Source organism: Salmo salar, chromosome ssa13 (assembly GCF_905237065.1).
Source record: "Salmo salar chromosome ssa13, Ssal_v3.1, whole genome shotgun sequence".
NCBI lineage: Eukaryota > Metazoa > Chordata > Actinopteri > Salmoniformes > Salmonidae > Salmo > Salmo salar.
The window spans coordinates 21,292,615-21,307,477 of record NC_059454.1 but is presented as its reverse complement, the minus strand read 5'-3'; the positions used below and the strand labels follow the sequence as shown (position 1 = coordinate 21,307,477).

General features: G+C 41.3%; 1 pseudogene; it reads left to right on the top strand.

Moving 5' to 3' along the window:
* The first annotated feature begins 946 nt into the window (after positions 1-946).
* Positions 947-6,619, top strand: LOC106566678 (eukaryotic translation initiation factor 2D-like; annotated as a pseudogene).
* Positions 6,620-14,863: the final 8,244 nt, after the last annotated feature.

The window sequence follows — 14,863 nt, the reverse complement described above, 5'->3', positions numbered from 1 at the left end:
GTGCCGCACTAGGTTGCGGTGCATTCTCTGTACCGCATGCATTCAATATTTCTTATTCTGCATTGCTTTACCTTGCGGTGGTACGAACAGAAGTACACACAGACTCCAACTAGCTATCTTTTAGCAAGTTGAAAGCGAAGCAATTGCATCAAGTACAGAAAATGGGGACTAGACATCTGGCGAAACATCTGCATCTGGTGGATATTGTGCATAAAGGTCCAATGCGGACGTTTTTATCTCAATATCAAATCATTTCTAATGTGTAACAAATTAAAGAATTAAAATAGTCAAAAATGAACAAAAACAGCTTCTTAGCTAAATGTAATTTCTCAAGCAAGAATTTTGCTAGGACTGTCCCGTGTGGCTCAGTTGGTAGAGCATGGTGTTTGCAACGCCAGGGTTGTGGGTTCGCTTCCCACGGGGGACCAGTACGGGGGAAAAAATTATGAAATGTATGCATTCACTACTGTAAGTTGCTCTGGATAAGAGCGTCTGCTAAATGACTAAAATGTAAATGTCTGGGAGTGGTCTGAGAGAGGGGCCTAATTGGAGGAGCCTAATGATAGGGATGTGTAACCTAAAAACTAGTTGTTATTGGCAGAGAAGAGGGCAAACAATCTTTTCAAACAGCTCTTTGACTAAAAGTGCATTTTCATAATTTCCCAGTGTTATTTCAACCTCATAGTGGGGATATATATAAAACACAGTAAAATCACATGTTTGACTGCACTGGGCCTTTAAGGTATCTCATAGGACCCAATTTACTGCAATTGGCAGAATCCTTCCGGACGTAGTTTGTGATGCACCAAAATAGCTGCTGTTCATTTTCGTGTTGAATGTTTTTTTTTTTAAGAACTTGAGAAGTGTGGGTTTAAACTTAGCTAGTCGATATAATTGAATACATTTAATAGTAAGAACTTGAGTTGACGACGGTGTCGGTTTCAGTATGTTTGCGAAAGGGTTCTGTGTCAAGTCCAACACAGTGATTAAACGCTCCGATAGGTGAGGAGTCACTCGTTCCACATTAAACTCAACGATTTACAATGGAGTTGATCGACGACGAGTAGTGTGGTGGGCCGACTGGAGCTCCGACGTTTTAATGAAAAAACGACACATTCAAGCACCCAAAGAATAGGCAGCAATTACACACGATATTTTCTATTCGCCGCTCAATTCCATCGTTGAGTTTAGTCGGCTATCGCTCCATATGCAAACTACAGGCATCCAGACTCTTTGGTAGCTAGAAAGGTACCCAGACACAGCCCGGGTGAGAGGAGTCTGGAAAAGATATGCCATGTCATCTATGCTAGATTGTGACTGAGACCTGCAGGTCGTTCCATTTGATTTCAATCACTTTTTGACCGCACCCCTTTTTAATTTGAACAAACCCTCTCATACATATTTGCTCATGGTAGAAGTGGTCAGAAAGTGACTCTTTGGACCTGAATGCCAAAACATTCAGTAGAGGAAGTGCCTGAAGTTGACCATTTTTGCATACTCCATCATACCATGAGACATCCATGTCTTCACTGGAAAAGATTAACGGTCGAGTTTGATATTTAAAAGCTTACAAGAGTGTTGTCACACTATTTGATAATTTCTATAACTTTAAATTGTTTTTGTATCTTTAACTTAAATTATCAAAAAAATGCATAAACTCAGATTATTTTCAATTTTCGCCTATGTTGTAGTTTATGCGGCGTTCAAACAACTTGGAACTTTGAAAATTACCAGGTCAAATCATGACGTCAGTGATCTTCAGGTCAGAAAGTAGGAGCTCTAGAAAGAGGCCCAAATTCCGAGTTGGATGACTGTTCAAATAGATTTTTTCCCAGTTGGCTCTCTCTTTTTTTTTTCTCGAGGTCCCAGTTGTTTTAAATGCACTTAAGTCAGAGAGTGCCGAGCTCCCAGATGTTTTGAACACAGCATTAGACCCTTTTTTATATCATCCGAAGTGTTTGAGTTGTGGCCGCCATCGGTTGAAACCATAGAGCTAGATAGAGGACTCAGCTTTGTGTCTGTGACAGCATGGGCAGTGCCATTGAGGCTAACTCCATTTGAAGTAGTCCATTTTCATGACTCCAACAGGGTCACCAGGAGAGATCAGCCAATGAAGTTGGAAGTCATACCTGTTGACTACATTAAAATGGTGGAAGCCCTCAATGACGCTGCCCATGCTAATACAGCCTTTTGGCCACTATGATTCATTATGATTGAGACAACATGCTCTTAACACAAGGTGGGTGTTAAATGTACTAAAATGGGAATGGAATCAAATGGTACACAAAGATGGTTGGACGTCTACACATCAGATAATATTGACTTGAATGGGAATATCAGTTGTTTTAAAGTACACTGTCAATCTTCCATATGAAACCTATTGAAATCATAGAAATATTGATAATAGATTAGACATTCCCATTTAAGTTGACATTCGACGATGGGTGGACTGACGGCCATCTTTGTGGTAGTAATTAAATTACAATTTCTAAATTGCAGTGGTCTGAAGGATAGGTTCATTCTATTAATTATATTTCTATGATTGAAATGACACCCACCCTGATATCAAACTCAACCGTTCGTATTTTCCAGTGATGAAGACATGTATGTCTCATGGTATGGTGGGGTAAACTTTCAGCACACAAATCTCCTGAATGTTTTTGCATTCGGGTTCAAAAAGTAACTTTCTGACCACTTCTAACATGGGCAAATATGTATGGAAAGTGTCATTCAAATGTAAAGGGTGAGGTCAAAAAGTGATTGAAATCAAATGGAATAACCCCTGTTCCATTTTCTAGTCACACTCACAAACAACTAAAGATGTACATGGTGTTTATAATTCACTTAGGATTTTTGTGGAATGATAGCATCACAACATTTCCTGAAAACTTTTTCACGTAGATTACAACAATATTTCATATTGCCCCTCTACCCACCTTAGGAGGAAGCTGAAAGATGACATATCCACAGCCTTTCCCTCTCTGTCTGCGGAGGAACTGTCCTAGTTGGTCCCAAACAAAGAGAAGCTAAATGTAGTGAAGATCTATGCCCACAAGGGAGATGCAGTCACCCTCTACGTGCTTCATAAGAACCCAGTGTTCTTTGAGCTGGAGAAACGTGTCTATCCCACAGGAAGGGTTACAGTCAACATGTCTATCCCACAGGTAGGGTTACAGTCCAAATGTCTCAAGTGGCAGAGATGCACTGACCATACAACTCAGGAAAAAAAATAGAAATCTTGACTACTGTATGTCTTGTTGTTTTCCAGTGTATAAGCTTTGGCGTTATCCCCATGTCTTGCCAGCATTCACAACATGGCCTCCAGTGTTACAGAAGCTGGCTGGAGGGGCAGGTAAGGTTATTTGTCTTACATAAAACCTGGATTGATATTAATCAATGTATCAGTCATTCACATGTATTCTGAAACTCTATCCTCCCTCTCTGCTCCTCCACAGATCTCATGCTGCCTGGAGTGGTGGTGCCTCCAAGTGGTCTCCCAGAGGTGAAGAAGGGGGACTTCTGTGCTGTTAAAGTTGTTAGCAACAGGTAAGTTGATTGACTGAATCCATTTGCAGTCGTGATTAGCTGTTACCGCTGTCTATAATGAACACATTGACATACTGTAAACACACTGACAATGGCAGGCTTCATATTCTTGCTCACAACGTTGTGGTTGTTTGTTGCCAGGGCTCCCGTGGCAGTTGGCATTGGTGGACTGCCACCATGTCCAATGCAGAGATGCAAGGCCTGGGCATGAAGGGCAGAGGGGTGTCAATCTTCCACACCTACATGGACAGCCTGTGGTGAGCACAGATGATCCAGTCAAACTCCACACACACTGCAGCATGGTTAGTGTCAATAAGTATAACCCGGACACAGCATTCCCAATCTACTATCATTATGGAATTTGGAGACAAGGCTGGTCCTCCCTCCATTCCTGATGTGGACACTGAGGGTTTCGCGGCAATGTATGGAGAGGAAGAAGAGGATGATGAACAGGCCACTGAGGGGGGTGAAGAGGAACCGTGTCCCAACCCAGAGGACCCGAGAAGCCCACACCTGCCCGCAATTGCTAATAACCCATTCGCAACCGCCCGACTATATGTGAAAATCTGTACCCCGACCCTAACCTGCTAATATAGAAAATGCGCTGTAGGCTACAGTCAGAGACGACAAAACCATTTTTTGACGGGGTGCAGGATAATTTCTTTTGCCAGATTTAGATATGTTTCTGCTTATAATTTCAGACATTTTGGTAGGCTATTTGTTAGTCAACTGTCTATAATTAGATACATGCAGCTTCTCTTCTGTCTTTATATGTTGCCCTAGAAGATTAAATAAACCCAGTTCTGCTTGGATGCATATTTGATGTGATTAAAATACTATCAGCTTTTATGATGCTGATAAAGATAGCACCTCAACAGACGGTATCTAACTGCACATTTGCATTCTCTCAAGATACTGAAAAAAAGAAATCATATTTCTCCACTCTTTTTCCCCAAGTCAAAATGTAGCCTACATTTGAAGGAGTTAATATTAAGGCTATGTGAGAGGTTATAGACATACAGTCAGTGTCCAGATTTCAGTTTCCATTTAACCCATCTGAACAACTACAGTTCCCATGACAGGCCATGGCCTATTAAGTCCCCGTCTTGTGACTGTCGAATTTGTAGGCTATATCGCCTCACAATCATCACATATAACACAGCTATCATCCTCTTTTACCACTTCACCAAATATTACTTTTTTGGCCCTCCCTTCTCTTTATTTTCAACTCTCCAATTCACGGCGCTTCTCTTATTGAATTACACTCAGACGTTGTCCTTTTTGTTTCCGTGGATTGACGTTGACTTTTTCTGCCCGTTCCCAAAAGCATTTGGCATGTAAGCTATTTGCCGCTTGTACAGTTAATCCCTAAAAGTTTAGGCTAACGCACTACTACCATATAGCCTAAAATAATGAAAGAAAAACCTCAATGTAGCCTATATATATATATATATATATATATATATATATATATAAATTGCACAATAAGTATACATGTATGGATTTTTTAATATATTGTTTGCTCTTTATTCAACCTGCCTGCCACCCGCCCTTCATCCACACAATATTTCATGACCTTGCGGATATAACCATGGGGCCCCGCGCATCACTACCACAAGGTAACTATTACTACTCAACTGGAGAACAAGTGAGGGGAGAGATTGGCAGTTATTATGATACAGGTACAGTGCATTCGGAAAGTATTCAGACCCCTTGACTTTTTCCACATGTTGTTACGTTACAGCCTTATTCTAAAATTGATTAAATAAAAAAAAGTCCTCATCAATCTACACGCAAAACCCCATAATGACAAAGCAAAAACAGGTTTTTCGAAATTTTTGCAAATTTATAAAAAAAACGTATTTACATAGATATTCAAACCTTTTGCTATGAGACTCGAAATTGAGCTCAGGTGCATCCTGTTCCCACTGATCATCCTTGAGATGTTTCTACAACTTGATTGGAGTCCACCTGAGGTAAATTCAATTGATTGGACATGATTTGGAAAGGCACGCACCTGTCTATATAAGGTCCCACAGTTGCTAGTGCAGGTCAGAGCAAACACCAAGCCATGAGGTTGAAGGAATTGTTCGCAGAGCTCCGAGACAGGATTGTGTCAAGTCACTTATCTGGGGAAGGGTACCAAAACATTTCTGCAGCATTGAAGGTCCCCAGAAACACAGTGGCCTCCATCATTCTTAAATGGAAGAAGTTTGGAACCACCAAGACTCTTCCTAGAGCTGGCCGCCCAGCCAAACTGAGCAATCAGGGAATTGACCAAGAACCCAATGGTCACTCTGACAGAGCTCAGAGTGAAAAATGTATGCACTCACTACTGGATAAGAGCTAAATGACTAAAATGTATAATGTAAAGTCATGATGCATCATCTTGTGTCCACAGGACGCTAGACAAAATGCAGCACTGCCACCAGCTGGTCTTCCCTGGCCAGCCACCCATAGTAAAGAAGGGCCACATTGAGCCCATAGACATCTCTGTGGCCTCCAGGAGCTCCAACAAGCAGATACAGCCATGACAACCTCTTTATAATCTTTCTTGTTTTAAAACAACACTAATCAATCTTTGTGGTTAATAAAATATCCGTTCCTCCCTTCTCTGTAGGTGACCATGATAAATAACCTGGAGGGGTATGGTGTGGACCCCATGGCCATATTGTTAGCCCTGCAGCACAGAGTCCAGGCCAGCTCAGCCCTGAACTCCGTCCCTGGCTCAAAGGACCGAGTCCTGGTCCAGATGCAAGGAAACCGGGTCTAGCAAGTTGGCAAACTGCTGCTACTGCAGGTTCGCAAACATTTCCTATTGGTAACCACATGACAAGACTGTCTTAATACCAACTCTTGATTTAACAGGTGTTTATGTGCATCATTTCTAAGGCTTTTCCCCACTTTATTTTGCAGATGAGTACCAAATTCCCACAAGTACATCCAGGGTCTAGACAAAGTTCAGAAGCCTGAAAATAAGAAATAATAGAACCTCAACATTTCATCAACAAGTATGTATAGCTGTGTAAACAAATTGTTCATCAATCATGAAATAAAGTTTACTCCAGGATTAGCTAAATTTATATTGTCATTAGTTACATTGTGCTAGCCTAGATGCCAGCCTGAGATGTCTGTTCAGTTAGAATATTCCACTCAATTAGAATATGACCTGTCCAATTATCATCCTCTGAGTCTGAGTGAGTGGAGTTAGCAATGCCTGACATTGCCCATGGTACTGATGAAAAGGTGACCCAATCATTAAAATATGCTGTGTGCAATAGAAACGGCACTCATTAATGATACAATGCCAAACAGTTTCTATACCAGAGTTACCAGGCTGAGAAAGTCTGTCTTGCATCCAGGCTAACATTGTTTTCTCTGTAGCCTCAAAATCAGGGAAACTTTAAATAAATAGGCTGTATTATTGTACATAAAAAAAGGGTATAATACTTATAAGACGCTGTGAGATTTTTCCATACATGCAGTATATGACGTCTGCTTTGAAGAGATTTTCAGCTGAATGACTCAAATGTCAGTGTCCACAAACAATTCCATAGTGACAGACAGAATGCAATAACTTGTCTCTGACAACGTCCGAGCTGTTAGAAGTGCTGGTTTTGTAACTGTTGTTACACCACAAAATCAATAGCTAAGCAGTAAGCCTGTCATATATTGGCATGTTTTGAAGACATCAATAATGGGAAAGTACAGTGGTCAAGAGTTGGAGCGTTGCGACAAAACCTACAATGACATACTTCTGTAATGGAGTCACTGGTCCTATCAAGTCACATCAAAGGCTTTACAGGGGTCGAAGTTTACACTGCATTAGACAACATTGTCAGATGAAATAAATATAATTTACTTCCTTTACTAATCCGTTTAAATGTCAAATGTATTGTAATATCCATCCAAAATGTGTGGTTTAAAGAAAAAATATTATAGCCCATTTGAAAAAGAAATATAAGCACATTTAATAGTATATTTTTTTTAAACAGTAGCTAACACGTTTTAAATGCCTTTTGCATGTGGGTAAAGAATGAGGACACCATTACAACAGTATCCATAACAAATGTCAATGGTGACATCACCCTCAATAATGTAGCTTATTTAACATCAGCTACAGATATTAGGTTGCTGGTTTGGAGCAGCAGTTCCATAGGTCGCTGGTTTGGGGTGGCAGGTAGCCTAGTGGTTAGAGCGTTCGGACAGTAACCGAAAGGTTGCTGGATTGAATCCCCAAGCTGACAAGGTAAAAATCTGTTGTTCTGCTTCTGAACAAGGCAGTTAACCCACTGTTCTCCGGTAGGCCATCATTGTAAATAAGAATTTGTTCTTAACTGACTTGCCTAGTTAAATAAAGGTTACATTTTTTTAAATACATAGATGACCGTCAGGTAGAAGGTGCTGGAAGGTGCTGGACTCCAGAAGATGAGGAAGGTAACAATGTTGGCTAGAGGAGGTTTTGGTATTATTAGGGTTTCGCCATTGGAAACAAATGAAGCATATAATCATACATGCAAAGCATAAACCAAGCTTATACCAGCCTTCTCTTAATGTTACTATAGCCATATATAATTTAATCAAAGAAAGATTAATTATATCCATTATCCTTTAAATGCAGTATACATCAGATTTTACTAGTTCATTTGTGGGGAAAAATAACATGTATATTCTATTAAGAAGGGTCTTATATCGGCTGAAAGCTTATGTACCTAAATGTTTAAAATCCATAATATTTATTAGAATTTATTTGAATTGCGCGCCCTCCAGTTTCACCGGAAGTTGTCCCGCTAGAGGGACACCAATCCTTATTAATCAGCTTCTTGATATGCCACACTTGTCAGGTGGATGGATTATCTTGGCAAAGGAGAAATGCTGTGTGCTGAGCAAATTAACACATTTTACTACTACTCCCCTAGTTATTGTACTCATCCATCTGTATAAGACAGCATTAGATACCTAGCAGCAGTTAGTTCTATAGGTATACTTACAGGGGATGCACACTATAGCCAGGGATTGGTAGAACACACCCTGCAGAGTGACCATCCAGTGTTCCTCTTGAGGGTTCATGACTTTACCCACCACATATTCTGTATTAGCAGAAACAGCATCCAGGAGAGTGCCTCTCATCTCACCAGCACATATCTGTGCTATGGTCATATCACTGGGGGTTAACCCCTCACACGCACACATGCACAAACATGCACACACAGTTACCCATTGTTAATCATTACTCTGACGATATCTGAGGCACACACGACCTTATTAGCTGGACTACAGAGGTTGGCCACTTCGAAATTCAACTCACCTTGTGTGCATCTAAATAAACTTCTTCCAGTCCACTCACCTATCAACTTTTCTTATCTCATGCTGAAATGGTTGTTGTTTTTCCCTTTTTAGACATCTCTCATAATGTGATGACCCTGATGAAGGGTCTTACCTAAGGGTCTTTCTTTCTTGTTGGTAAACATGTACTTTGACATCCAGCACATACTCAAAGCCATTGGATCTGTGTATCTCTTCTCATTCAAAATACACTGAACAAAAATATAAACACATGTAAGTGTTGCTCCCATGTTTCATGAGCTGAAATAAAAGATCCCAGAAATATTCTATACGTTCAAAAAGCATATTTCTCTAAAATGTTGAGCACAAATTTGTTTTCATCCCTGTTATTGAGCATTTCTCCTTTGCCAAGATAATCCATCCACCTGACAAGTGTGGCATATCAAGAAGCTGATTAATAAGGATTGGTGTCCCTCTAGCGGGACAACTTCCGGTGAAACTGGAGGGCGCACAATTCAAATAAATTCTAATAAATATTATGGATTTTAAACATTTAGGTACATAAGCCTTCAGCCGATATAAGACACTTAAATTCTTAATCTAACTGCACTGTCCGATTTACAGTAGCTATTACAGCGAAAACATGCCATGCGATTGTTTGAGGACGGTGCCCCACATCAAAATATTTTTCCACCGGCACAGGTTTCAGACATTCACATATAAAGATTAAATATTCACTTTTTGAAAATCTTCGTCTGATTTGTCATCCAAAGGGTCCCAGCTATAATGTGTCGTTTTGTTAGATGAAATCCTTCTTTATATCCCAAAAAGTAAGTTTAGTTGGCACCATCGATTTGAGTAATCCACTCGTTCAACTTGTAGAGAAAGGAATCCGAAAATCTACCGCTAAACTTTGTTTCAACAAGTCAAAATATGTTTCTATTTATTCCTCAGATAGCCCAAAATGTAATCAAACTATATTTATTTCGGAAAGAAGTATATTCAATAGGAAAACGATTTTAGCAGGTGCGTAATTTCTTCATGGCGCGCGCAAACACAGACTTCCAAGACTGTGTCATTCTACTAAAACTGTTATTTCTTATTCGTTGTTGAAGTTACAAGCCTGAAACCTTGAACATAGACTGGTGTCACCATGTGGAAACCATGGGAATTGCATTCAGGGAGCTAATTTACAATTTGACCTTTCTCTTGCATTTCTAAGAGGATGGTCTCTAAAAAAATAATAATTCTGTTTTTCTTTGGATTTTCTCCTACCATATCTATTGTGTTATATTCTCCTCCTATATTTGAACATTTCTACAAACTTGTGTTTTCTTTCCAATGGTACCAATTACATGCATATCCTGGCTTCAGGGCCTGAGCTACAGGCAGTTTACTTTGGGCACGTCATTCAGGTGGAAATGGGGGGGAAAAAGGGCTCTAAGAAGTTTTAAACAGCATGATCATAACACAGGGGCACCTTGTGCTGGGGGACAATAAAATGGCACTCTAAAATGTGCAGTTTTGCCACATAACACAATGCCACAGATGTCTCAAGTGTTGAGGGAATATGCAATTGGCATGCTGACTGCAGGAATGTCCACCAGAGCTGTTGCCAGATAATTTAATGTTAATTTTTCTACCATAAGTCGCCTCCAGCGTCGTTTTAGATAATTTGGCAGTACGCCCAACTGGCCTTACAGCCCCAGACTGCGTGTAACCACGCCAGCCCGGGACCTCCCACATCCGGCTTCTTCACCTGCGGAATCGTCTAAGACCAGCCACCAGGACAGCTGAAAGAACTATGGGTTTGCACAACCAAAGGATTTCTGCACAAACTGTCAGAAATCATCTCAGGGAAGCTCATCTGTGTGCTTGTCATCCTCATCTGGGTCTTGACCTGACTGCAGTTCGGCGTCGTAACCGACATCAGTGGGCAAATGCTCACCTTCAATGGCCACTGGCATGCTGGAGAAGTGTGCTCTTCACAGATTAACTCTAGTTTCAACTGTACCAGACAGATGGCAGACAGCGTGTATGGCGTCGTGTGGCAGAGCGGTTTGCTGATGTCAACGTTGTGAACAGAGTGCCCCAAGGTAGAGTTGGGGTTATGGTATGGGCAGGCATAAGCTACGGACAACGAACACAATTGCATTTGTCGATGGAAATTTGAATGCACAGAGATTCCGTGACGAGATCCTGAGGCCCATTGTCTTTCTATTCATCCGCCGCTATCACCTCATGTTTCAGCATGATAACGCACAACCCCATGTCGCAAGGATCTGTAGACAATTCCTGGAAGCTGAAAATGTCCCAGTTCTTCCATGGCCTATATTCTCACCAGACATGTTTGGGATGCTCTGGATCGACGTGTACGACAGTGTGTTCCAGTTCCTGACAATATCCAGCAACTTCGCACAGCAAGTGAAGAGGAATGGGACAACATTCCACAGGCCACAATCAACAGCCTGATCAACACTATGCGATGGAGATGTGTCGCGCTGCATGAAGCAAATGGTGGTCACACCACATACTGACTGGTTTTCTGATCCACACCCCAACTTTTTTTTAAGGTATCTGTGACCAGCAGATGCTTATATGAACTGTAACTCAGTAAAATCTTTGAAATTAATTCATGTTGTGTTTATATTTTTGTTTAGTGTATAATGTGCCAGTACATTGGTCTGTCAGAATGGGAATAACACCTCGCTGAGTGGATAATGTCTGCTCTGCTGTTTGATCTCCACTGTGACATGACCGTAAGCATTTCTGACTGGAAAGATTAAGGGCTGAATAGATCAGGGGCTGGATAGATCAGGGGCTGGATAGATCAGGCTATAGCACTCCATTACTGCAGTTGTCTGCTCCGCCTCTAAGGATTTTATATTTCTGCAGTTGACAACCAAGGGAATGCTTGTCGAAATATCACTTAGTGTCTGCATTCTCTTGCCCAGTCCCTTTTTAAGTGATACTGTGACAAAAATCAATCAGGCTCTGACTGGAATATGTCTTGAAATAGAACATTAATGAAATGGATGAGATAACCTTTTATGGTCTCTCAGTACCATTGTGAGTTGCTTCAGACTAGAATATGCAGACTCACCCTTTTTCTCTCCTCTCATGGCTGACTGAGTGGGGGGAGAGAACATCTATCTGTGTATGTGCCTAGTGGTACAGTATAAAACACAGTTAGCCAGGCAGCATAGCAGCGAGTCCCTAGATGATGCACTCCTAGGCTGGTCCCCATCCACCTGCCACTGCCACAACCTGTAGTCTGTGATGTCAAAAGTAGTGCATTTAAGGAGTAGGGTTACATAACCAAATTTAATGCTAAACATTTGCCCTATGAATTGATGACACACATTCTTCCTGCTCCGATCTAATCTCATCAGATGAAGTATACATTTTATTGAGGAGTTTAGTATACTACTGAAGCCAGCCAACAGATGGCACTGTGTGGATATTTATGGTAAAAGGTTCCTTTCTAACAGTTTGATCTTCTTTTAAGCTCACATTTTCAACTCCACAAGCAAGGAATCTGGTCTGCACCACATTGCACAATATTGTACAATCTTACATGGCAATTAGCTGGCCTAAAGACATCTCTGTGCAAATGTTCAACACTGAAAATCGTTTACTGTTGTCCCCATGTAATGACTAGCCCCAGGAAGTGAGTGATGGCATTTGGGGCACCGATGGGGAACACAATGACAGTAATGACAATAATCATGGCTTCAGGCCTCAATTTAGTAGATAATAGGCTCCAGCAATGTGATTTTCCAACTTAACCTCAGTTACTTCTTTGTCCTGGGGTGCTTGCCTGCTTGACATTTTACAGAACGGCACTCCAAACCAGCTGATTAGAGGTGGATAGAAAGGGATTTCTGCTGCTCATAAAACATGTTCAAAGCAGAGGGGAATGCCTTGGAGGAGGAGTGAACATCTCCAATAGATTATAACCGCAGACTTCATCTGTTAGGCCCCACCTCATCTCTCAGGCCCCTCTCAGAAGTTACAAATGTCACTTCCAGGCCTGAGACAAGAAGGAAGCGGAAGCTTTTTTCTGTTTACCACAGAGAGGGTAGTGTCCAAACGACTGACAACACACTTTGGGTCGAAACTAAAACACAATGAACATATGAACGGTACCCAGTGTCCTTTGCCCCCGCCTGCCAAGCACTGTTTTCCCGCAGTTCTGTTAACGTTACATCTGCTATCCAAAGCATCAACAGATTACACATCAATTTTAAGCTAAAACATTGCACATTAGTTAAACTACAATGATAGCATAGCCCATTGTGCGTTTATTTCCGTTATGACCCACATTTTAATTGCATAGACAATCGGGAATTCCAGAATATCAAATGTGTCACTTAAACATAAGCAGGAGATGAGAGGGCCCTGAGAGATGAGTGGCCTGAGCGATGAGAGGGAGGGGCCTGATATGTGAGAGGGGGCTGAGAGATGAGGGGGAAGAGCCTGCTATATGAGTGGGAGGGGCCTGATATATTAGGGGAAGGGACCTGCTTTTGTGAGGGGGAGGATGCTGGGAGATGCCTGAGAGATGAGGGTGAGGGACCTGAGAGATGAGGGGGAGAGGTCTGAGAGATGAGGTCTACAGCTGGACCCCTCTCAACAACACAGGCATGTAACCGTTTGAAAAGACAGTAGTAGAGTAGGAGTGGTTGGAATTAGAAGAAGAAAAAAAGAACTGACACGTGCGCTGGTTGCTATATTAGAAGAGGCCTTGTTGCCAGGGAAACCAGGGTTCCGCAATCAGTATTCTGAGCGCTGAATAGGAATAGCTGAGGAGAATTCAATGCCTCAGCTCACATCTAGGGTCATCTCGTACTTCAAACATCCCCGGGCTGTCCACTAAATCTGCCTTCCACCCCACCATAGGGGATCCACCATACGTCACCACCACCCCCTGCTAAATCGTAGTCTCTCCAGAGGTGAATTATAGCTATATGTCGCCATTGATACAGTATTTGTGTTCCAAAAAGACACATATAGTACAGTACTCTTGACCAGTAGAGCACCATTTGAGCCAGAGCCAGTGTGCCTCTATCCTCATACTGAACATAAACATGAGCGTGATCACTCAGCGCCTGAGGATGTTATGTAACCCTGTAAGCTGGCCATTAGGAAATATGTTTTTAAACATTTCTGATAGTATTTGGCGTGCGTTCAATCCCATTCAGTAGATAGGGATGGTGGTAGTAAAAGGGTATCATTCTGGTGCAACTGTTGAGGATGGTTTTATCTTCCACAGTTCCATTAACTCTGGCCCAAATTCAATCAAACTCGGGTTGCAGGGCAGGGGTGTGTGCACAGGCAGTGGTTTGTAACCAAGACATGGTGTAAACATTTCTGTGGCGCGATCGATAATAGTCCAGTATGTTCAATCTGCTCATTGTAACATTGTACAATTACAGTCATACACCTGTTCTTCAGTATGGTTCAACATTTTTATTTTCTTCTAGATCATATACATTAAATCTTTGCGATCTATCCATTATTTCTGGAGAAAACCAAACAAACACGTGATGAAGTGCTGTAAAATAGATCTGTAGACATAGCTATGCTCATTGCTCACCAACTGTGTCTCCCTCCTGTGTAGCTGTGCGATCATTAACACATGACTGCCTGTAAAACTACCACCTAAGGGGAAAACCAAGAAAAAGGAAAACATTTTCTGTGTTTCCACAGAGTTTCTCTACAGAAAAAAAGGTTTCTTATCTTTTTGTCCAGCTATGCATTATTAGATTGTTGATTTTATTTTACTTGGATTTTATTGTGATGGTTCCCAGAAAAAGATGGGGAATCAAGTTTAGAGCTCTTTTGTGATCACTCAGGCTAAAACCCACTGGGCAAAAAACTGGTTGAATCAATGTTGTTGCCCCGTCATTTCAACCAAAAAATGTAATGAGATGACACTGAAGCAATGTGGAAAACTGATTGTCATCAACGTAAGGGATCTCGTCTTTTTTTCACACAACTTTTAACATAAATCCAATGACATGGTGAA